The sequence below is a fragment of the Protopterus annectens genome, chromosome 11.part0, assembly GCF_019279795.1.
Source record: "Protopterus annectens isolate FY-2018-M chromosome 11.part0, PAN1.0, whole genome shotgun sequence".
NCBI lineage: Eukaryota > Metazoa > Chordata > Ceratodontiformes > Protopteridae > Protopterus > Protopterus annectens.
The window spans coordinates 398,665,876-398,691,268 of record NC_056745.1 but is presented as its reverse complement, the minus strand read 5'-3'; positions in this window follow the sequence as shown (position 1 = coordinate 398,691,268).

The window sequence follows — 25,393 nt, the reverse complement described above, 5'->3', positions numbered from 1 at the left end:
AGGCAGGACCACCAGGTTCATAAAATCCAACTTGATTTATTGAACAAAGAACAGGATGAGCGCTTTCACGTCTATGACATGCTTCTTCAGATCTCAGAAAACCATCCATCCAGATTTAAATACAACTGTCCCACCCTTTTAATTAAATCCAATGAGATAGATATGCATGATGTAATAAAGCAATTAAGCTGCAATAATAAAACAAACCAAACACTTAAAGCTGCAGACTCTTATACGACTGAAAATACCTAAGATGCAAAATACAAAGGCAACAGTTAATGTAAAAATCTAACTACAACATCACAAAAAACAGACAAAAGATCATGAGTAGTACAATAAAACTACATATACAATAACATAGTCTAGTAAAAGAAGAATATACTTAATAAAAATAAATCACACTCAACATTCCAACACACCATCACATAAAATAATGTAGGTGGAAAATGTGGATAGAGCATATCTTCATAGGATAGTAGAAGTATATATGTAATTCTATGCAAGTTATAAACTTAACGCTGATTGGAGTTATACTAATGGGGACTTTTAATGGGTTTAACAAACCCATAAGATCTCCGTTGCTTTTTTAAAGCTATATGTTTATTTCAAAGGTTGGGCCTCCAGTGCTGGTTTTAGACTTAAGTAATTATTCAATCCAGGAAAAATGTGTGCACGTAGCCTAAGGATCCATTTCAATTCCACCATCTCAAGCTGGTTATACAAATTCCCCCCTCTCTCATTCAGTGCCACTATCTGTAAATCCATAAAGTTGAAAGAATGTGTACTGAAGTATGCTACATGTTTGGCTAAGGCATTCTGTTGGTTCAAATTTCTAATATCATAGAGATGATTATATACCCTATCCCTTAGCCTCCTAGAGGTCTTGCCCACATAAAAACATTCACAACAACCACAGTAAGCAAGATATTCTAGATTAGCACTGTTACAAGTGGCAGTAAAGCTAGGAGTAAACTTGTAATCTAAATGGGGATGTTGAAAAGACTGGATAGTTGTAATAGCTGGACACATACTGCAGTGTCCATATGAAAAGGTCCCAAAATTCAAACCTCTATGCGTAGGAATTAGATTATTGCCAACACCTCGAACTGTATCTTTGCATAAAAGCCGTTTCAGGTTCAAGCTGTTCCTAAAAACAAAAAGGGGGGTCTTCCCAACCACCTCAATGGTGGCAGGATCTATCATAAATATGTGCCAATTTTGTTTCACAATTTCCCTTGTGTAAGCAAAATCATTTGCATACGTTGTCATAAAACACACCTTATCACCCTTACTGTAAAATCCTTTGCCTTTCCTTGAGGCTGTATCTAAGCCCAACACCACCTTTCTAACCTCAGCTAGTATGGATTCATTATACCTGCTATATAACAGCTGGTCTAAGTTATCAAACTGTGCCAGCAAATCACAATCAGCAAAATGTATTGATTCTCTTTGTAATATGAACTGAATCGCAGTGTCTTGCGCTCATTGTGTAGACATTTGTAACTTGCCTTTTGTAAACAAAAAAAAAATCACAACTTTTAATTTTGTAACTTTTCAATTTCTGAGACTGGGACTAAACCAGTCAACTATTGTCAAAATAAAATAAATATACACGTGTGTGTGTGTGTGTGTGTGTGTGTGTGTGTGTGTGTGTGTGTGTGTGTATATATATATATATATATATATATATATATATATATATATATATATATATACACATATATATATATATATATATATATATATCTATCTATCTATATGGTTTACCTTTGAATTGTCGTCCGATGTGTGTCCGACATGCATAACGCCGAAAGTACTGCTGAAAAAAACGACAATTCTGATTCACCATGTGTTTGAATGGCAAATAAGCGAATGCTTTTTTTTGCCATTCAAACATGGATCAAATTTCGGAAATGGCTTTCCAGCAAACCATTTTCCACATTTGATCCTTTGAAGTTCTCCGTATTTTGGTAATACAGGTCACACAACCGGACGATCGCACATACCATGTGTGATAAAAAGAAGGTAAACCATATATATATATATATATATATATATATATATATATATATATGTTCATAGGTAAGTACTAGGCTAGCTGCCCTTGTAGGCCATTTTAAGCATAGCCAGTTTCCCGTTTTGTGCTTGAAATCTATCCATTTTGTTTATAGCTTGACTTTACCCATCTGATGGTCAATAATTACATATTACCACTAATGAGAATAACTGAGATCTTACCATAGATAATTCGAGTGGACCCATGCATGGCATAAACCATTTAGGAGCTGTATTTGTCCATATGTACTTACGTATATATGTATGGGGCAGTCCTAGGTAAATTTTCTGTTTCCTATCCATAGATTAAGTTGCTCTTGAAAATGGATATGGATGAACATAGGTTTATGTGGGTTGGGTGTCTGTTCCACAGCAGTTCTATCCATTGTGAAATATACCTGTCCCTCCAAACTGTTCTGTTGATGATGCAGAAGTGGTTTAAATCCCTAGACTGAATATTTTTTATGCCATTTGACTTGCTGATGTGCAGTAAAATCCATCAGTAATAGGTTGGTGGATGCCTTGTATGCCAGGCGCAGGTCACCTCTTAGCAGTCTGTAGGATATCGACTATAGTGACAGGACTTTGAGTCATTCCATGCAGGACATGTTGTTTAGGCCTTGTATCCTTTTATTAATGCATCTTTGTGGGTGTTCCAGTTGTTGCATGTGTCTGGACAGATACATGACAAAGCGGGCATTATATTCAATGATTGGCCTAATGAGGACTGAGTATAGGGGGTCAATGACATCCCTAGACACAGTCCCTTTGCTTATAAGCTGTGCAGTATAAAAATACTTTCTTACAATAGAAGACACATGTTTGTCAAAAATTAGGTCACTATTCGCATAATTTCCCAAATCCCAAACAACTGAGTCAGCTCTTAGGGCCGTGTTGTCACTGTGGTAGTTTCCTTTGGTAGATGACTTTGCAAATGATACAATAATGCGTTTTTTGGCATTTCGTTTCAGAACATGATTTTGGCACCAATTAGTTATTTGAGGCAAACATTTCTGCAGGATGAGTAAGTCATTTGAGGATTCAGTGACTGCTTCTAGCTTGCAGTAATCTGCAAGCTTAGTCAGCCAGAGCTCTTTGGTATTGGCTTTTACTTCAGAAAAGTAGGTGCCAAACAGGAAAGGTCCCAGCATTGAACTCTGGGGGGCTTCTGGTGACTGGTCTCTCTGCGTTGGTAGACCCCTATTTTGGAAGTCTGCATCCTATGAGCCATTTGGCAATCCAGTGTTTGACATAGGGGTTTATTCCCAGTTTATTTAGATTTTCCACTATGCATCAGTGGGGAATTGTATCAAAACATTTGGACAGGTGAAGGTATGCAGTGTTTATCATTTTGCCTTCATCAATTGCACTGCTGACCTTTTCAAAAAAAAAATCTACCAGAATGAGTAATCATGACCCACCCTGGACAAATCCAGGCTGCAATGAGTCTTGTGTTTGGAGATTCCCTTTGTGATGATTAATTCCATGATGAGAATTTCCATGGCTTTGCATATGAGGCTATTGGAAGGTCCTGCCTTATGTAGATGAATGCCTGTAGCTGTTCTCTATTTGTTTGGTACAAAACCTGAATAGGTTCATAGGTAGATGCTAGGTTATCGGCCCAAGGGCCTAAGTAAGCCTAGCCAACAAGGTTCTCTGGCTTATGCCACCCAAGAAAGTTATTTTCCCATGCCCCTGTTGAGCAGAGCTACAGAAGTGATCCCCAGGGTGTATTTCCTATTCCCCATCCACTCATCAAGATTTTTATTGAAGAGTGCTAATGAGGAACTTTGCTTGACATAGATGGGTAGCTTGTTCCAGAGTATGGGAAGTCTCTGGGAGAGGAATCTATCCCCTCCAGCATGTCCTGTTTATTGTGATGACAAGGTTTAAGTCCCTAGAGCATGTAGCTTGGAGGGATTGAGATTTCTTTAGGCGTAGCATGTCCAACAGCTCTGGGTTTGACATAGCTTTATATGTTAGGCAGAGATCACCTCTGAGTAGGCGATATGCTATGGAGTAAAGCTGGAGTTTTTTGAGACGGTCAGTGTTGGGCATCTGTTTGAGGCCAGTAATCCTCTTTGTGAGGTACTTCTGTGGTCTTTCCAGCAGCTGAAGATGTCATGTGAGGTACATTCCAAAAGGGGCACTGTACACTATAATGGGTCTAATGAGTGTCAAGTAGAGGGGAACAATGACCTCTTTTTTCTTGTATGAGAACCCTTTTGTGATGAGGTGTGCCACATAGAAGGATTTCCTGACTACTGCGGCGATGTGATTATCAAAGGAGAGACTACTGTCCACCTGGGTCCCAAGGTCTCTTATCACACATTCGGCATTAAGTAGACTGCCGCCTATGTGGTAGTTCATGGGTGCAGAGTTTTACCAAAGGGGATGACAGTGCACTTTTCGGCATTGAGCTTGAGGCCATGGCTCTGACACCAGGCATCTGTCTCAGTGAGGCCCTTCTGTAGGATGTCCACATCATTTGGGGACTCGACTATGACTCCTAGTTTGCAGTCATCTGTGAACTTCATTAGACAAAGGCCTTCTATGTTAGCCTGTACTTCAGAGAAGTAGATACCAAACAGGAGAGGTCCCAGGACTGAACCCTGTGGTACTCCACTTGTTACTGGTTTGAAGTCAGATTCGGAGTCTGCAACTTTTACAGTGTTCTGTCAGTGAGCCAGTTGGCAACGCATCTTGTGATGTAGGGATTTATACCTAGTTTAGTGAGTTTAGCTATAATTCCAGAATGGGGGATGGTATTGAAAGCCTTGGAGAGGTCAAGATAGGCTGTGTGAACCACCTTACCCTTGTCTATGGCTTTGGTGACTGCCTCAAAGAAGTCGATCAGGTTCAGGAGGCATGATCTGCCTTTCACAAACCTGAACTGGGTGGGGTCCAGAGTTTGGAGGTTACCGATGTCTTTGTTTATGAGTTCCATGATGATACATTCCATGGCCTTACAGACCAGGCTCATCAGGCTAATAGGGCAATAGGTCCCGGGTTCACTGGTGGCTACCCCTTTGTGGAGTGGGATAACTGTTGCTGTGTACCATTCAGTGGACACAAATCCTGACATTGAGGCTATGATTGAACATGGTGCTTAGGTGGGGAGCCAGTTCGTTCAGAAGTACGTGTAAAACACAGCCTGGGATGTTGTTCTGTCCCATGGATGCTGTGTTTTTAGCTTTAGCGAGTGCAGCTTTTACCTGCATAGCTGTGATTACAGGGACTCTGCATTCTTCTTGTATAGATATGGGCACTTGAGGGGGGTAAAGTTAGCAATGAACCTATCTGCCAGGGTGTTGGCAATATCAATTGGTTCTGTAATTTTCATGCTGTTGTGCTGTAACTCAGAGCAGATCTGGGTGTTGCCATTGAGATTCTTGACATAGCTATAGAATGCTTTGTGGTTGTCCCTAGAATCAGTGATGAGTTTGTTTTCGTAGCTAGCTTTGGAGGATCATATAAGGGATCTCGGCTTCTTACTGAGGCTGACCAGGGAGCTCCTCCACTCATGGGATTTTACTCTCTTTTGCAACAGTTTCTTCCTTCTGTTGCAGAGTTTGTTTATGCCAGGGAACCACCAGTTTGGCTTCCTTTTTTTGGAGTATAGCGTCTTGGTTATGTTTGGGATAGCACGATCCATGCACTAGTGTAAGTGCTTATAGAGTGCATTTGTGTAGGATTCAGCAGTCGTAACTGTATTGTCCATCTGCATGGGTGTCATGAAGTTCTCCACGTCTGTCTTAAGAAGCATGAAATTGGCTTTGGAGAAATTGTTTACTGTGGTTTCCTTAATGGGGGGTGGGATGTGGATATCTAGGGTGATTAGCTTATAGTCAGATCTGACCAACGAGGAGTTTACTTCAGGTGTGGAACACCGGTCACTCATGTTGGTAATGAGTAGGTCTAGGATATTGTTGCCCCTGGTGGGGGTGTGGATAAGTTGATCTAGGGCATTGGAATTTATGAATTCCAGAAAGCGTTGAGTGAAGGAGTTGGTACGTGAGTAGTTTAGTGAACGGTGGCTAAGATTGAACAGTGTTAGGGTTATGGCTAAAATATGCTTCATGCTATTTAAAATACATCCACAGATATTGTCAGGACCCATTGATGCAGTATTTTTAGCTTTTGATAGCACTTTTAGGGCATGGTCTTGTGTGATAGCTAGAGGTGAGCCAGTTTCAAGTATATCTTAGAGACAGATTGAGGGGAGAGAAGGGTAAAGTTAAAGCTAAATTTGTTGTCTAGTAGCTGTATCTTCGGCCTCTGTGTAGGTAAAATCAACCTAGTTCAGTTTTGCTGTAATTTAATTACATTTTATTTTATTTTTTACCACTCTCTCTTTGCTTTGATTTCTGCTGTACACCAGAGAGAATCTGGTTTAATTTGTGGAGCTCATAAAGATGAAGTAAATGATAGTTGCAGCTAGAAATGGTGCTAGAGATATTTTTCTCAAAATCCTGCAGCTATATTCTCTCATTGTATGAGACAGACCTTTGTCAGACATCAACATTAGAACCACAACTGGCAGCATAAATACAATGTCTTTACACTGTTTTCACAATATACTTTATCAATGGTCACTTTACTGTTTTAGCAGTTGGATTATACATATGTTTAGCTTTATTTTATAGGCATAGCCACAGATAAACTATGTAAGCTATGGTGTACACCTTCATTTTGTATAGGCCAGCATTTTGCCTAGCTGAAGCATTATAATTCTTCCATCTCAAAAGGGTGTCCAAGAAATAAAACGGGTGATTTGGCTCAGTGTCATAGAGGAATAAGACCAGAGTTTAATTAGCAGCTTGGACACTGGAGCTTGGCAGGAGATAGTAGGAGTGAATGATAAATGCTTACTTGCCTTCTCTGAGTGGAGGGCTTTGGTCTGCTGGTAGTTTCACTTCCTACAAGGAGACCCCTGCAGGTAAAACAAGTATAACCAGGGAGGTGGTCTTGCTTTATCAAGTTGTTGATGGCAGTCCTCAGTAAAATGTATTTGAGTACTCAAATGCAGAAGGAGGACTTATTAGGCCCTTGTTTTTGTACAGGTACCCACGCTGGCCACCAGATGCCAGGGTTAGGGCCTAATAGAAAACACTCTGAAAGCTGCATGAGTAACTGTTTTTACAATTCACTCTTGATGTATAGGGAACAAAAGGGCTCATTGGTCACAAAGGACTGATGGCTGTCCGGTAGCAAAATAAAAAGGGTACAGGACAGATACTAAGAAACTTAAATGCTGATAGATGGTCAATATAATAGCTGATGTATGGTTGATATAATATTGAGTATTCAAAACAGGAGATTCTAATACTTAACATATGACTGATTTTAATTGTGTATATTTTTTTATTTGTAGGAGGTGGGATAGCAGCATTAGCCCTTGATATATATAATGGGTTGCAGTCCATTGCTTGTCTCACCACAGCTGGTATTGCATTGACAGATGCATAATAACTTGAAGTGGCAATTTGCCAGGTACTGCTGTTTCCTTTCTTTTCACAAGAGTGATTTCTTACAGCTCAGGCTGTAGTGTATGTAGCTTGCTCCACTAAGGTAGGTTTTACACTGCGTATTAGTGATAATTTTCTGGTCCAAATTATATTAAGGTACAGTGATCTCTAGATGGAGGTGTACATATTGTGGAACATTTACCTGATTCAACAATCATCCATATGTGGTGCTGCACTATCCTCTAACACAAAGGTGTGTAGTACCAAGAAGGGTTGGCCCCATGACTCTGCTGAATGCTGAGGTAGTCCAGGGGAGAAACATATGCCAATTAGACATGTGCTCTCTACACAGAACCACTTCTAGTAAGGCATCTACATGGCTGACCAATTCAATAATTGCTTGGCTATGTAGTTCAGCATGGCCATCCCAACCACGTCATGGGGCTTTGTTTTAAAGTACCATAGTGGCACTAACAGCAAAACAGAGACCAGGACTTGGCGGGTTACAGTACACATATAACATACTGTAATGGCTCCAATGATTGTATGGGTATCAAGGGGTAAGAGGGATCAGGGATGACTCCGAGTAAAGTGGCATACTGGAACCAACAGCAGTACGTAGATCAGAGGGTGGCAGGGATACACTAGACCACTCGGCCTAATATATACGTGCTGTAGTGGCACTCCAAATATTATGGAGGTGGATGGAATCATGAAAGGGCAGATAGGATATGGACAAGTACAGGGACTGTGGTCTATGTGTATGCTCAAGTTTGTGTACTTGTGTATGCGAGATATTGAATTGCTGGATGCCACTGCCTACATGAATAGCAGGTTAATATTGTGACATGCATATCAGTAATGATTTGCACAGTGTGGTAGTAACTGTGATTAAGAAACATGCAGATTAGCCAAATAATGAGGTCTTACCTCACTGTGACAAACATATTTCTGAACTGCAAATGGGCACTTCATGGGAGAAGGGTCTTTCTAGCATGAACCATATGGCTTGTACTAGGTACATTAATGATTTCCCAGGTCTGTCCAATGTGCAGCAGAAGGAAATGTAGTCACCTGGTAAGTACAAGTTCGCTTGTCCCTGCAATAAAAAAGTCTGTGTGTATATATATATATATATATATATATATATATATATATATATATATATATATATATATATATATAGATATATATATATATATATGTGTGTGTGTGTGTGTGTATATATATATGTGCATATATATATATATATATATATATATATATATATATATATGTATATATATGTATATATATATACACACACACACACACACACACACACACAGAGAATTTTTCTACTTTAATCATGTCATATGCTTGTAACATGGCAAGCTCATAGTCATAGGTTATGAGCATTTATGTTCTTGAGTGAACAGTTTGGAAGCATTTGTTGATGAGCACTTAAGATACAAGATAACAATGAAGGATGTCTACTGGATCCATATACAGCTTCTATAAATCAAACAATTCTGGCTATTTCTTTGACTGTGAATTGTCATAACTATGACTGGTATGATTTGAGGGCATGCACTGGGCCTATACACATGTAGTATAAATCAAATATTTCCCATTGTACGCTTAAGTGTGACTTGTAAGTATACATAATAAAGAATTCTGGATTATGTGAATCACATGACGGGGCAACAGTGGCTACAGTACACAAAGTAAAGCAACAGCCTGGCAGTTGATATACAGATTCAGAAATCCTAGCTACACCTCTGTTTTACTTTTATATTTATTCTAATTTTCATTATTTCATGTGCACGATACTTCTGTTGTAATACTTTTGCTAATACTTGCAGGATGATGGAATCTTAATAGTTGCTTCTGAATTTGGACGCTTCCTGATACATACTTTGTAAAACAGCAATCAGAAATAAAGACCATCTCTGAATTATTCCAGCTTTGTGGCACAGAAGAATGATGCCCTGACTGTAGTACAGAAGATCATAGATTGTCTAGCAGTTCAAGCTCTGCAAGATCTGGGTAAGGAAGATGGAAATGTTGACAGCTTTCACAGCCTTGGCTATCCTGCGGTATTGGGGGTGGCAGTTTGGTGGATCCTGGTCAACTAAACGTAGACTCGGAGGATGAAGGCTTAACCATCCCAAGCAAGTAATTGTACCCCTGTCTGGGTGTGTATCTGGGGGCATAATACACTAACAGAAGAGTGTAGGATGCCCCTTTGGTGACACAGGTGCTGATGTCAGCCACAAGTGGTCTGGGACTAGGGCTTAATAGAAGTACTTCATGTCTCACATCTGGAATGATATGCTTCTTGGGGGTAGGAGTTCTGTATTTCCTGACCCATTGACATGCAAAAAAGGAATCAATAGTGTCACACTCTGGGAGAAAAGCCTGACTTTCATGGCACCTCTGGTAGAAGAGCAGAGACATATGTAGGTAAGCGGCTTGTCCCTTTGCACATTACGTTGGACTAGGTAGAAGCTCCTTAGTCAGCAGTCATGTGGAAAAAAAAGTATAGAAAAAAAACTTTTATCATTTTTGCATATGTTTATCTCACGCTTGCAGACATTTTTTTTGTCCCATCTCTTTCCTTTGCTGAATATCATTTGTAATTAAACAATGAAAATGCAGTCTTGATGCAACATGCATTGCATTTGTATTACTATAAGACTTAATAAAGATAGTTTCTTTTGTCCAGGCTACTTCAAAATAAAAAGATATCTGGGAATTGTAGTCATTTTAACATCTGCAATATGAAAATACACTAATTTCATAAGTACACGCAGGAGAATATCTCCTCCTTTATGAAAATAAGTGTCTGAGGCTCCTGTCACTGCTTCTTGAGCACTTCAAAAGTACATAGGTTTATCAGATGTCATTTTCATCTGCAAAGATAATAGATATTAAAATAGTTTAACTGCCTGTCCAGATCTTGGGCTGTTTTTATTGTGGAAGATGCATTCATTATGCATTGCACACATTTAATGAACAAAGGAGATTTATGCTGTCAGAACTAATTTTGGGTTACAGGTGAAGTCCTTTAACAACTGCTTCATTACAGGTATAAATAGCTTTATGTGGAGCTACTGTGAAATGCATTATGTGTGCAGAATTATCAAAAATATTAAATGTAGGATAGGATGAAATGTAAAAGATACTCAAGCTCAACACTTTAAATGGGGAATATAGATGTTTAATATGCAGTCTATCACAATTTAAATTCATAAATATTGAAACATACAGGTGTTATGACAGCTGATCCACACATAAGTATTAGCATTAAGATAACTTTCCTAACAACATATATTTTATTACTGGTGTCTCTGACTATTTTAAGTCAATCTTGCATCATCTGTTAGGATACAGATCATCATTTGTGGTTATGCATTTTTTGTGCATTTATGTGAGGTAGTATATTGAACTGTATGGCATTCACTTTGTTACTGTATAGGTGACTGAATTTATCCAGGGCCAGAGATAGTATTTTGGGGTGCCCGAACAAGTTTCAAGTTGGGGGCCCCATACCTTGCACATTCTCTTTCACCACAAATGTTGCCCTTTCACAGCTGGCACCACCTCTACCTCTCTCCTGAGTCTCTCTCAGTCTTTATCAATCATTGCACATGCTAGTAAGCTTTGAAAACTACACACAGGGAGTTAGCCACATTGCTGTTACATTACGACAAGGTGGCCAGTTCCACAGACAGAGGGACATTCATATTAAGTGTACACACACACATAAATGCTGTTTTGTTTATATGTTCAATGTTGTTCAATGTTGTTAAAATAATCCTCTATCGGGGTCCCTTAAAGTTTGCCAGTCCCACAGAGGGCCCTTCATATTGAGAGACAGACACATAAACACACCATTCACATCAATTGTTCTTTTGTGATGTTGTTATATTATAACAAGCTTCAACACTGCATCAAGGTAGCCAATACCTCTGCACATGCATAAACACAGACACACTTTTAGTCGCAATGTTGTTACAAGCCTATGTACTACATCATGGTGGTACACAAGGCTATACCGATAGATAGGAAAGCAGGCATACATAGGTACATAGACAGACACGTGCGTGCGCACGCAAACCCACACACCCACACACACCCACACAATCCGTGGTTAGATTTACCTCTAGTAGGCAGGTAGCTTTTCAGCATGGTCTTGTAATCTCATCCAACACTCCTTTCACTGCTTGTCACCCTTACCATCTCCTCCAATGATTCTGACACTCCTCTCTGCCCCACCCAGTGATCCTGCTGCTTTGTAAACTGCACTTTTGCTGGTCCTAGTCATTACATCCAGCATGGCTGCCTGTCATTGTTGTCTTCATCACATCCAGCATTGCTGCCCCGCATTATTGCTCTCATCACATCCAACATTGCTGCCCCCATCATATCTTTCAACCAATTAGAGCAAGAAATCTGGACAAAGCCATAAATAAAAGTGGGAAAAAGGCTGAAAAATAGGGGCAATTTTTAAATATTGCTCTTATAAACTTAGAACATTGATAGAATAATAGGTTTTGCATTAGCATGAATTTTCCCAAGGGATTAAAGTCTGAAACTCAAATGTCTGTCATTATTTTCTAACTTCAGTCTTTAATGATTTGCAACTAATTTGCCAGAAAAGCACAATTTTATAAAAAAATTGACCAAAAATATGAGGCAAAAAGCTGGACAATCTGCAAAAATCTGTACAGTTGAGAGGTACCTCATCACATCCAGCATGCCTGTCCCTCATTGTTGCCCTCATCACATACAGCATGCCTGCCCCTCATTTTATCTTTTTATCTTCTTATCTGACAAAGGTATCATAATGAAAGGTCTAAAAGTAATTGTTCCAAAGTCCTTGCAACCAGAGTACATTACTATCTTGCTTCATGGTCACCCAGGAATCGAATCTACCAAATGACTGGTGAGAGAGTATTTTGACCTTCTATGTCGCAAGACATTGAGAGAGCACTTTCTTCTTGTTCAGTATGTAATAGTACAGAGCCTCATCAACAGAAAGAACCACTTCAGCATAACCAGATACGCGGACAACCATGTATGAACCCGCACAAAGTTATTTCTGACAATCGCAAACAGTTTACAAGCCAACAGTTCAAAAGATTTGCTGAAGAATGGGACTTTGCTCATGTTACAAGTAGTCCAGAGTACCCGCAGTCAAATGGTTTGGCAGAACGTGCAGTGCAAAGTGCAAAACAGTTACTTGAGAAGTCTAAATGCGACAATAGGGATGTGTTCCTGAATCTCTTGAATCTCAGAAATATTCTGCATGATAAACATCTTGGTTCACCTGCTCAGGGACTTCTGTGGAGACAAACCAGAACCACATTACCATAGGTGCCGGAACCATAGAGCGAGAGGGGAGTGCCCCCCCCCACTTTTACAGCTGCAAGACCTGTTTTATGTAAGCTGAAACTGCTGCTGGGCTCCATATTGTTTATGTAAGCTGAAAATGCTGCTGGGTGCCATATTGTTTATGTAAGCTTAAAATGCTGCTGGGCTCTGTATTGTTTATGTAAGCTGGTGCGTGTGTGTAAGAGTGTGTGTGTAAGTGTGTAAAATGCCCTGGTTATGTAGTCCTGGTGGTTAGGATTACCTAGGATCAAACCCTGTACCTTATTCTCTACTCTCACCGCCACATCTCATTCAGAGAATTTCAGTCCATAGCTCTCAACCATCTAGATTAATCAGTGAGAACAGAATTCACTAAATAATGATTGCGCTGTAAGTTTTAGTCTTCCTATCTTTCAATGGAAATACATGGTAACAAAAAACACTGTTTTAGCAACTTTCTAGGATTGCACAGCAATATTTAAAATGTGTTCCTGGTTTTGGGCTTTTGCCCCCCCACAGCCAAATACATTTTGGCTTTTTCCAGATTTCTTATGCTGTGAAATTGACAGATTTTAGCTGTGTCAAGTGGATGGTGCAGTGGTAGTGTTGGTGCCTCACAGCAAGAAGTTCTCTGGTTTGATTCTTGGCTAGGGTGCTTTCTGTGTTGAGTCTGTATGCCCTCCTTGTGTTTGTGTTGGTTTCCTTTGGGAGCACCAGTTTCCTCCCATGTTGCAAAGGCATGCATCTGGAGCATTTCTCCCTGGGCCTCTGCTGAAAATGTGGATCGCTGATACTGTACTGTGTTGTACTTTAAAGGGAATGGATGCTGCAGTCCTGTGAATGTCATCCTTTGGAGAAGTAACCAGGAACCTGTTATCAGTTTGCCATCCATTCCCTATTGCAATATTACTAGTTTATCATTTTTTAATGAAAATTAGGGAATTTATTCTTCAAGGGCAACAGCCACTTTATTTGTATATGAAACAATGAAATATAAAGTTGTTTCCTAGCAGCAACCTCTTCATTACTTAGAGATCCCTTTAATGTGGAATTATTTAGATGACTTACTTCTGCAGAGATGTTGCATATTTACTGATATTGGTGGATTGTAATGACAGACGTTTGAGTGGCCTTTTATGGTTGAAATTTTCCGAAATTAGTAGTTTTGTCATTATTCGTTCATCCATTTTGTTTTATTGCTTACTAGAAGACTGTTCAAAACTACACATTTAAAACACATTCTAACAACTGGTGCTGTATTATACAAGGAATATAATTTAATACAATCAGGAAGGTGAATCAAAGAATGCATACATGTATGCATGGCCCTAAAAATGTGTTTGAAAACAGCCCAGAGGAAAGTGTGAAAGGCTCGAAACCATGGGCAAATTTTAAGATTTACTCTTGTTAACAAAGCAATGGATGAAGGTAAAACAGTTCACACCACATTACTTTGACTTGGTCAAACCTTTTGACACAATCCCCTACTCGGGTGTAGTACAAAAGATGAAAAATGTAGGAGCAAACACTTGCATCACTAGCTGGATTGCCAACTTGCTCACAGGATACAGGAGGTCAAAACAGGGGCAGGGACCAGACACCAATGGAGTCTCCCAGGGTTCGGTGCTGAGACTTTCTGTTTGGCATATGCATCTCAAAAGTAAAAGGAAATACCAAAGGGCTTTGGCCGGCTAAGTTTGAGATGACTGGAAGCTAGGAGCAGTTATTGAATCCTTAAATGACTTAACCATCATGCAGGAAGGTTTGTCCCAAATAACTGGTGTCAAAATCATGACAATGCCCGCTGCGAACTAACCCAATTGTTTGTCTTTTGGGAACTTGTGTCTACAGTGACCTAACCTTTGACCAACATGTACCCAGTCATAAGAAACCCTTTCTGTATTGCACAGCTTATAAACAAATTGGTTGCGACTAGATCTACAGATGTTGTTGTCCCCCTTTACAAAGCTCTCATTAGGCCAATCATTTTGTATAATGCCCACTTTGGCATGTATCTGTTAAGCCTCATGCAACAATTGGAATACCTTCAGTGATGCCTTACTAAAAGGATACAAGTCCTAAACAATAGGTCTTGCATGGACCACCTCAGTGATTTATTAGTATTCTACAGAGTGCTTAGAGGTGACATGTCTGGCATACAAGGCATCCTCCAACCTACTATAGATGGACCTACTGAACATGAGCAAGTCAAATGGCATCAGAAATACTCAGCCCAGGTATCTAAACTTATTTATTTATTTTATTTTATGTTACATTTGTTGACTGGAAATGTCCGACTGGATACATGTCCATTTTCAGCGGAGGCCCGGAGAGAAAAGCTCCAAAGGAAGTTACACAAACATCTTTACAAAGTACACATTAACACAGTTTACAAGTTCTGTGGATAGATATAAGTCATACATGAAACACTTATTAAAGAACAACAAAACAAAGGGGTTCCAAGAAATAGTATAAGTATACAATTGAAGCCTAACAATCAGTCAGGCTTGGAGCATGGACATAACCACTGAGACTTGAAATACTGCTTGAGACAGTTCTTGAAGCGAGATAAGGATGAATCTATGGTAATGTCAGCAGGTAAAGAGTTCCAAATTTTGCCAACATAATTATCAAACAGGGAGTCTCTGGCAGTGTTATTGGATTTGATAGTTTGAACTACTAGTCTATTAGAAGAGCGTAGTGTTCTAAGATTAAGGTGGGGATAGATAAACTGAATGTTATGGAGAGATGGATATATATCACAGAGGCTAACACTGTTCCAAAACAGACTATCCATAAAAATAAAACAAAGCTTATCCGTCCATATTAAAATGCAACTTGTATCTTAGGATGGGTAATAGAAAATGTACTCCAGGATTGCCCCTCATGCCACTAATGGATAGAGGTAGTTCCTAATTGCTGGATCCCTTACATGGGTCCCCTCAAATTATCTATGGTATGATCACAGTTATTCTCACTAGGGATAATATACAATTATCAACCATGAGATAGGTAAGACCAATCAGAAAATGTTAATTCAAGCACCAAAAGGGAATTGGCTAAGCTTAAAATGTCCTCCAAGTGAACCTATGTTGTGGTACTAAATAGTTAATAAAATTGCCTTTTTTTAGATCACTAAGTGCCCCTCTCACCCTCTTCCCCCCAAGTCTTCAACAGCTTCCATCACCTATGCACATTACCAATCAGTAGTCAATTGTTGGTTCCATGTGTAAAGAACAGCAGATCAGTGAAACACAATCTGTTGAAGAAGCGCCAATCCCAGAAGTCCTACTACAATAAGACAAGTAGACTGCTCAATCCATTAAGAAAAGAAGTGTTAAGGATGCAAACATCCAAAGGTTATAATCAGATTGGTGGTGTGAGGAATATTTGTCCAGAGCTGAGATCATACATTGTAGAATCAGAAGGATCACCTTTTAGGTGGAATCAGAATAATTTGAGACCAGTGTCTGAACCTATACCACAGCAAATAGCCTGTGAGAGAGACTCTTTAACTCAAAGTGAGCTGTCCGGTGTTCCAGTTCCAGAGAACATTCCTGTTCCTATGAAGAATCCAGGCATTCCTGATAAGAGTTGTGCACTGTAGACTGTCCCTGTTGCTAAATTTAGTCCCATCTGTTCTGTTACGAGATATGGTCGATCTCTAAACCTTGCAATAGATATGAAGCAACTTGGACATGAATATTGTATTTTGTTTCTGATGTATATAGTAGTGCATGTCTATTGTTTTGCATAAAGGGCAATCTTTTAAGAGGGAGAATGTAGATCAATATGTTTTTCTGCATTTATTCTGTTATTGCACTTGAAATCTCATTTTGTTACTTTTAAAATCTGTAATTGTTATAAATTGTTTCTGTAGGCTGTGATAGCCGATTTATAGCATTTAAAAGTGTCTACTGTATCTGTTTCTGCTTGTTTCTGAAAAAAAAAAAATATATATATCTCTTGTTTTCCCGCCTTACTGAGCTAGAGTAGTCCAGTTTCAGAGTTGCTGATCCCTGGACTTTGTTTGTAGTTCCTGTTACTGATTCTTTGCCTAATTTGGAAGAGGTGAAGTTCCCTTGCTTACCAGTGGGAGTGGGAAGCATTGAGCTGCCTGTTGGTCCAGTTTTGTGAGGTTTCAGCCAGTAACTTGTAGTCTATTGGTCGTTTTGGGCCAGTTCCTAGCTTTTTTCAGCCCCCTGAACTAAAACACGCTAAATGCACGTTTGCACGATTTAGTGCAGAGTTGCCACTGTTGCACACAAGAGCAGCGGCGGTTAAATAAGGTTAAACTATTTGGGCCACCTAAATTACACTCTTCAAATTTTCCCTTAAAACTACCTTCCTTGAGCTGTACTGCTGATCTAACCAGCATATCCTATAACTGAAAGGTTCATCTCTACTTGATTCCCAAGTAGACTATTCTCTATCTGTAAGCCTAGCACTTACTCCTACAGTACTTGCACCTTGATAAAGCACTCTTATTATAGATAGTACCCCACCAGCCTAAAACCCACTTCCCCCGGAGTCCTTTGAAAGTCTTTTTATCTACTACTTCTAGTATGTCGAGGGAACAGTTGCTAGTGTCCTCTCCTGCTCAACTGGTGAACCTGGGAATATTGAGGCAATGTTACAATTGCCTCATGTACACAGACAATCCTCTCCTTCTCCCACAAAACACAAATACATGCGAGAGATGCAACTATACGGTCAAACTGGAGGCTGAGCTCTCTCAACATAGGACTGGCAAGACCAGACAGTAGAAGGTAACCACACACAATACATACCCAGTCACACATAGTACCATCACAACTTCAAATCATACACATAATCACACAAAGACATACTCGGAGGCTCTGATCAAAAATCTACCAAAACAGCAGAGGCCACCAAAGCAGACACCCAAACAACTACCACCTCAGGACCCAACACATGCAACACATAAACCACACAGTCAGAGTGTCAAACAGTCACAGCCCTTAAGGCCAAACACAATGCCAGACACACTTGTCATTGGTGACTCCATAGTCAGACACACTGACGTCCCGCTCACCAGATTGAGTAAGCAGAAGGTCACAGTAAGCTGCCTGTCGGGCGCTAGAATCCGCCACATAACACAAGCACTCAGGTCTCTCAACAGCAGGTACAAGTACGACTCAGTCATTGTCCACGCTGGTGTCAACGACCTGAGACATATCTCCTTGGACTACATGAAAAGGGACATCGAGGAGCTCTCTGATTATGTAGCCCAGGCAGGTATGACCCTGACCTTGAGCAGTATCCTACCTTCACCTAGAATGACGCCACAATACAGTGATAAGATGATCAGCTTTAATAATTGGCTTAAATTCTGGTGTCATTCAAAGGGGATCCAATGTCTGTCTGCCTGGGATGACATGCTGGACAAGCCAAGCTGCTTTGCAAGGGACGGCTTGCACCTGTCACCCCTGGGCTTCTGGATATTGGCAAAGGCTCTTGCCACCCCCATAGTGCCTTTTTTAGGCAAGGCTCAAATTCTAAACCTACCACCCTAGAACACCAAAAAGAAAAAAAACTAAGGGTAATGCTGCTCAACGCCAGAAGTCTCAATCTCAAGATGCACGCACTCGAGGCCCTTCTTAATATGGAGAACATCGATGTCTGTGCTGTGACAGAAACCTGGTTCAAGGCTCCTGAGAGCACCCCAGCACTAACAGGTTTCACCTCATATCATGCGTTCCGGCCCCAAAATCCGGACAACACCAAGAAAGGAGGGGGGGGTGTCCATATTCATAAAGGACACCCACACCTCAAGGTTGGTGGCAATGCATGATGCATCGGAGACCATCCAGGTGCAATTAACCATAGGCAAGACTGCTCTGCAATTTGTAGCATGTTACACGCCACCCTCTCAAACTCAGGAACCTCATATGGCCTTCCTGAAAACATTGGAGGGGATAAATGTATCTCCAAACACCATCATACTAGGTGACTTCAACTACCCTAATATAGACTGGGAACACTACTCAAGCCCAAACACTCTAACCCAAAGATTCCTTGAGTTCATAAACTCAAATGCCATGGAACAACTAGTCACCATCCCCACAAGAGGAGAAAACATACTTGATCTCATCATCACGAACATGGGATCAAAATGTTCAATACCGAAAGTATACCCCTCACTGGTGAGATCAGATCATAAACTAATCTTGCTGGAGGTCCTCATCCCGCCCCCACCTGAAACAAAAAAGACCACAGTGAAAAACTTCTCAAAAGCCGACTTCACACTTCTAAAAACTAGTGTGGTCTCCTTTAAGGCCCCTGAACCAGTGGTAAACATTACTCAAACCGCTGAATCACTTACAAATGCCTTCTACCAGCACCTACAGGACTGCATGGATCAGGCAATCCCAAACAAAACTAAGACTCTCTGTACCAAAGGCAAGCGTCCAGTCTGGTGGACCCCAGCCATAAACAAGCTCTACAACAAAAGGAGGAAGCTACTACAAGATAGAGCAAAATCCTTGAAAGGTAAGACACCTTTGATCATCATAAGTAAAAAACTAAGAGCTCTCATAAAATCATCCAAGGCAAATTTTGAGAGAAAAATCGCCAAGGACTCAATCATAAGGCCTTCTTTAGCTATGTTAGAAACCTAGGAGGAAACTCCCAGATATGCTCAGAATTAGTTCAAAATGATGTGAAAATTACTGAACCTTTACACATTGCCAACATACTGGCTGACAGGTTCAGTGCAAACTTCTCCCCCCCCTCCCCCCCAAAAGGAGAGATATCTATACCAGAGGATTGTAGCCCCCCCAAACATCTCCAACGCCCAGGTGAGAACTGCTCTCACTAAGGCAAAAAACACAGCATCCATGGGACCGGATGGTGTCCCCGGCTGTGTGCTTCACGAACTCAACGAGGAATTAAACCCACAGTTAGGACAGCTGTTTAATCTTAGCCTCACCTCAGGATACGTACCCAAGGAGTGGCGCACGGCGACTGTGGTTCCACTTCATAAGGGCGGTGCCTCCACCGACCCTGGAAATTACCGCCCCATTAGCTTGACAAGCCTTATCTGCAAAGTCATGGAGAGGATCATAATGGAACTCATAAATAAAGACATAGGGAACTTGCAGACTTTGGATCCGACCCAGTTTGGCTTTGTCAAAGGCAGATCCTGCCTCTTAAACTTGGTTGACTTTTTCGAGACGGTCACCAAGGCCATTGATGAGGGAAAGGCAGTCCAGGCAGTTTATTGTTGGTCCTGGGTTCTGTTTCTTGTTGTTGCCCTTCGTTTGTGCTTTAGTCCATACAGCCTACCTCGACCTGGCAAAGGCCTTCGACACAATACCCCACTCAGGTATCATCGAAAAACTCATCAGCTTGAATGTAAACCCATACATCACAAGATGGGTTGCAAACTGGCTAAGTGACAGAACCCACAGGGTCAGAGTTGCTGGAGCCATGTCAGACTCAAAGCCTATCATAAGTGGTATACCCACAGGGCTCAGTCCTGGGTCCACTCTTGTTCGGCATCTACTTTTCTGAAGTACAAGCAAACACAGGAGGGTTATGGCTGACAAAGTTTGCGGATGACTGCAAACTGGGCTCCATAGTCGAAAACACATCTGACACAGATATCCTTCAGAAGGGCCTCACAGAAACGGATAACTGGTGCCAGAGCCATGGCCTGAAGTTAAACGCCAAGAAATGCATAGTCATACCCTTCAGGAAAAACAAGGTTACCGCTAGCTACCATATAGGTGGCAATCCACTGAGCAAGGAAGAAGTCATCAGGGATCTGGGGACCCAGGTTGACAGTAGCCTTTCGTTTGATACTCATGTTGCTAAAGTAGTTAGGAAAACATTCTATATTGCTCACCTGATCATGAAGGGATTCACATCTAGATCAAGGGAGGTCATCGTCCCCCTGTACTTATCACTCATTAGACCTATGATTGAGTACAATGCCCCGTTCGGAATGTATCTGACCCGACACCTACTGCAGCTTGAAAGGCCCCAAAAGTTCCTCACCAAAAGGATAAAGGGTCTCAAAAATATGTCTTATGCTGCCCGACTGAAAGAACTCCAGCTCTATTCAGTCTCATACCGCTTGCTCAGAGGTGAACTGTGCCTGACATATAAGGCCATGTCAAACCCAGATTTGATGAATATGCTTCACCTCAAAAAATCTAGATCCCTCAGAACAACAAGGGTGGGAGACTTAAACCTTGACACGGTTATAAATAGAACGTGCTGGAGGGACAGATTCATCACCCAGAGACTCCCTATGCTGTGGAACAAAATCCCGGTACATGTGAGGCAGAGCACCTCGCTGGCCTTGTTCAAGAGGAATCTTGACCAATGGATGGGAGATCGCAGATATACCCCAGGGATTACTTCAGTGTCACTGCTTGACAGAGGCACAGCAAAATAATAGGCATAGTTTTTATTCAAACTAAAGGGGTGGCGAAAGCCACATAACTATGGACTAGACTTATAAATGCCCTTGGGCAGATAGCCTAGTATGAACCTATGTGTATATACCTTTAAGAAACTATCCAAGGCCTTACATTAGAGTATAAATACTGAGCACGTACGAGCCTGACTACCATTTTGTAGTTAGCTGTTGAGATGTACTCTGTTAGTTTGTTCGTGTTTAAAGATGCTGCTATATGTGTTTATATATATTAAAGCATCTGGATGAAACCCCAAGCCACCTTATTATTTGTATTAGAGAGGAGTGAGTGACAGTGGTCTTCAGCTATCTGCTGATAATGTTACTGCTTTGTGAATATGCAGAAAACTAACAAAGTTTTTCTGATGTGACTCTTGGACATTGTTCACTAAGTATATTCCTCATTCAGCACGTATCACAGTATTGTTAAAAAAGCTTCCAGAATATGTTGCAGTATAGTGTTTATCAGCAGGTCCAGAAGAAGTTTTACATCACTGACCTGTCTAAAAACTACAGCACTAACTCTCACATATGATGCGACACTACTAACAGCTTTGCAAGTTGAGACTAGTTAGGTCTTTTACAAGAGGACAGACCTATAACTTATACCTCCAGGACACAGACAGGAATACAGACACACTGTACACAGGTAGAGTAGGAGACGCTTGGTATTATCTTTGGCTGACCGGTGTCTCACGATTGTATTTATGGCAAAAGATAGATTTACAGTAAAATCAAGTTTGGATCAGCCACAAAACATTTCAGAAAGTAATTACATAAAGCTCCAGCATGTCTAGAAAATAATTTTGCTATCCTTACGGATGTATTACTTGCAAGTACAGTACAGATCAAATAAACTTTTAGGCATTACCAAAATCTTGAAAAGAGCTTATCTGAATTAATGCAAATGAATGTAAAGATGATTTATTGTAGAAAGATTTGCAAGTGCAGTGGATCGTGTTGTGGTTAACCATAACAGCATGGAACCTACAGGAGCTAAAAGCTTGCACTAGAGAAGAATTAGAGCTTCAGTTGTTTAGAGATGACATTATGAGAGGATGGCCTGACAAAATGAAGCCACTGCATTCTTCCTTTAGCACAAATGATCTTTCTGAAGCTGAGGGTGTAGTTTGCATTGTAATGGTCAACAATAGTTAAGTATGTCTTTCCCTAATCAACAAGTCCTGTCAGGTATTCTTGTTTCTAGAAATGTTAGTAGACTTTTAATCTCCTGTTCCTTACATCATCTTAAGTTAAGTGTTTCCACTCTGTGATCTCCAGGGACAGTATGTCATCTTGGAAGCAAACATTCATTTTACAAGTTTCTGAGTAATGGGCCCATATGGTACACTAGCAAAAGAACAAGTAGATTCTCAACTGTATGGTTTAGCTTTCCTGGGCTTCCAAGGATCACACAGCATAATGGTTGCTGGGCTGGAACTTTGTTATAGGAAAGTCTATTATGGATCCCTGTTTTCTGTTAATGATTATTACCAAATCATTGTGTGGAATTGGGAACACACATGGAATCCACACAATCCAGGGGATGTAGCCCCCCCAGGCAGCCACTCACCACCTCAGGGTGCTGACGATGATGAAGTTTCTTCAGTCCCTTGACCTTTGTTTCTCAAGAGTATGTATCATCCCTCTCAACATCATGGTGCAGTTGGAAAAGCCCTGAATACACTCCGGATGACCCATACTCAATTAGGAGAAACAGGTGGTGGTAGTAGAGAAAGGGAGTGATCAGCTTACACCAGCTTGCACATCGTGGGGGATGGGGGAGACAACAGCTTGGCTTATTGCAATGGCAGTTGCTGCAGCTTTAAGATGGAAGTGAGCCATATACTGCAAATGGTGTTCAGGGAGGTTAAACATGTGCAAGAACACCCATGCACCTCTAGTGGCAGCTATAGTGGAGCTCAAACTTCTTGGGGGTTGAAGATTGGACAATCCACAGGATGTGTAGAATAGTCTGCTCGCTGATGCCTGACTCTAGCCTCCTTTGTGAAGTTAATATGCAAAAGGCCTCTCACCTCAACTGAAGAATGAAAGAGTCAGTACGGTGAAGGAAGAGAAGCCACTGCCATTTGGCCAAATCATTGGACAGTTGAAAAATATGCTCTCTATCCAGTCAGAAAATGCCACTGGTGTGGCATATTGTCAAGGGAACACTAATCCTTCCTCTTTCTTCAGAGAGCTCATAAGGCTGAACCATACAGATGGCATGTGTCTAGTTGCACTTTGCATCCTTTTGGTGGTGGTATGTTTATATTAGTGGCAATGAGTAGAAGCTTACTTTTTCCTAATTAGTAAAAGGTGCTCAGCCCCTCATATGATTTCCAGTCTTTGGTGTTACTTGGTATGTAACATTTTTGCATCTCCTGCTAGCTCCAAATAATGAAGTTTTTTCCTCACGAATGTAGAATGTAGAAAACCAAAGAACATAAATAAATGAAAAAAACACCAGGTGCTGGAGCTGGGATGCAAGCAGGTTTATTCTGGTACCTCGGCTGGAAGTAGCCTTCAAAGGAATAACCACTTACATTTTTTTTACATCTTTTATAATGAAATCCATTATAACAATTAATCAATTAAGTAATTAAATACATCAAGAGGTTTAAAGCTTTAAAGAGACCATACATTAATGAGCCACAGGAGAAGACAAGTTAAACAAAAGCATTCAACAAATTAAATGCATATTGTGAAAGATTATATATTTTATAAAAAATGTTAAAAAATGTAAGAGTTTATCTAAAGAATTTGCTACTGATGTGTTTTGCGCAACTATGAAGGACATTAATGCAGATATTGTGAAATTTGAAGCTGATGTAGTTTCAAGAAAGAAAAACAAGTTAAATAGGGACATTACTGACTTCAAAAGAAATGTTGTATATTCATGGCAACGTAAGCGTAGAAATGGTATGTCCCAAACCGGAAATGCGGAAGGAGGCTCTAGGAGTGGTAGAGAATCGTCCGTTTCTTCTTCTGATACAGGCGTGAGCAGGAAGAGTGTGTCGTTTGAGAGGGTGGATGTTATTGAAGATGCCGGCATTCAGTCAGAGGCAGAGGAACAAACAAGATGGAATTTTCGGCAGGGAAACAAACGGAAATCAAGGAACAAGGGTCGCAACAGAAGATACTGAGGGAAGGACTGTTTCTGCTTTAGTTATACAGACTTTCAGGTCAGGACATTTTGCTTCTTTAAATGTTGATTATAATATTATGCATATTGTTAAGTGACCTTATGGTCACTTGTGATATGGAGCAAGTATTATTTAAAGGGAGTAAGTTTGTCCCTACTAAAGTACCAGCACTTTCTGACCTACTGTTTGATGCTAAGCGTTTTTGTCGCAAATTGTTTTTGAAAGTATTTTTTGAAGCAAAGGATCCTTGCAATGCTGTGGATTTAGCAGTTATTGAAAATGATATTAATGTTGCTAATAATGAAACAGCTATTCATAGCTGTAATGTTTCCAATGTTTCTTCTTGCTCTTATGATTCTTTGTTGGATCTTTCAATATATGACTATGACACAGAAAGTTGTGCAATAGTGGATATGGACATATCTGAACTTGACTCTGCTTTAGTTGATTTGGACTCTGGGCGTTTCTCTACAGGGTATGGTAAACTTGAAGTACCAATTTTACCTACTCAGAGTTCTTTTTGTCCTCCTAAGAATTCTTTTACTTTAAAAGTATTTGAGAATGCATTACTTAGTAAAATTGAAAGTGAATATGCCTCGTTTTTGAAAAAATATTTTGAATTTAATCTTACTAAAACTGAATGGACAGCTTTAAGAACTATGCAAGGTGTTTTAGACAAATATGCTTTCTGTCAGGCTGATAAAGGAGGGAACTGGGTGATTATGGATAGGTTACACTATTTAAAAATGTTTTTTGATTTACTATCCAATGAACAGGTTTATGTTGAATTACCTAGCAACCCTGTCTTAGAATTTAATACAGCACTTTTGGAATTGTTAGAGAAGGGTGAAAGGTTAGGATTCTTGACTAACAAGGATGTTAAAAAACTCTTTATAGTAAGTCCGAAAGACCCTACCTTT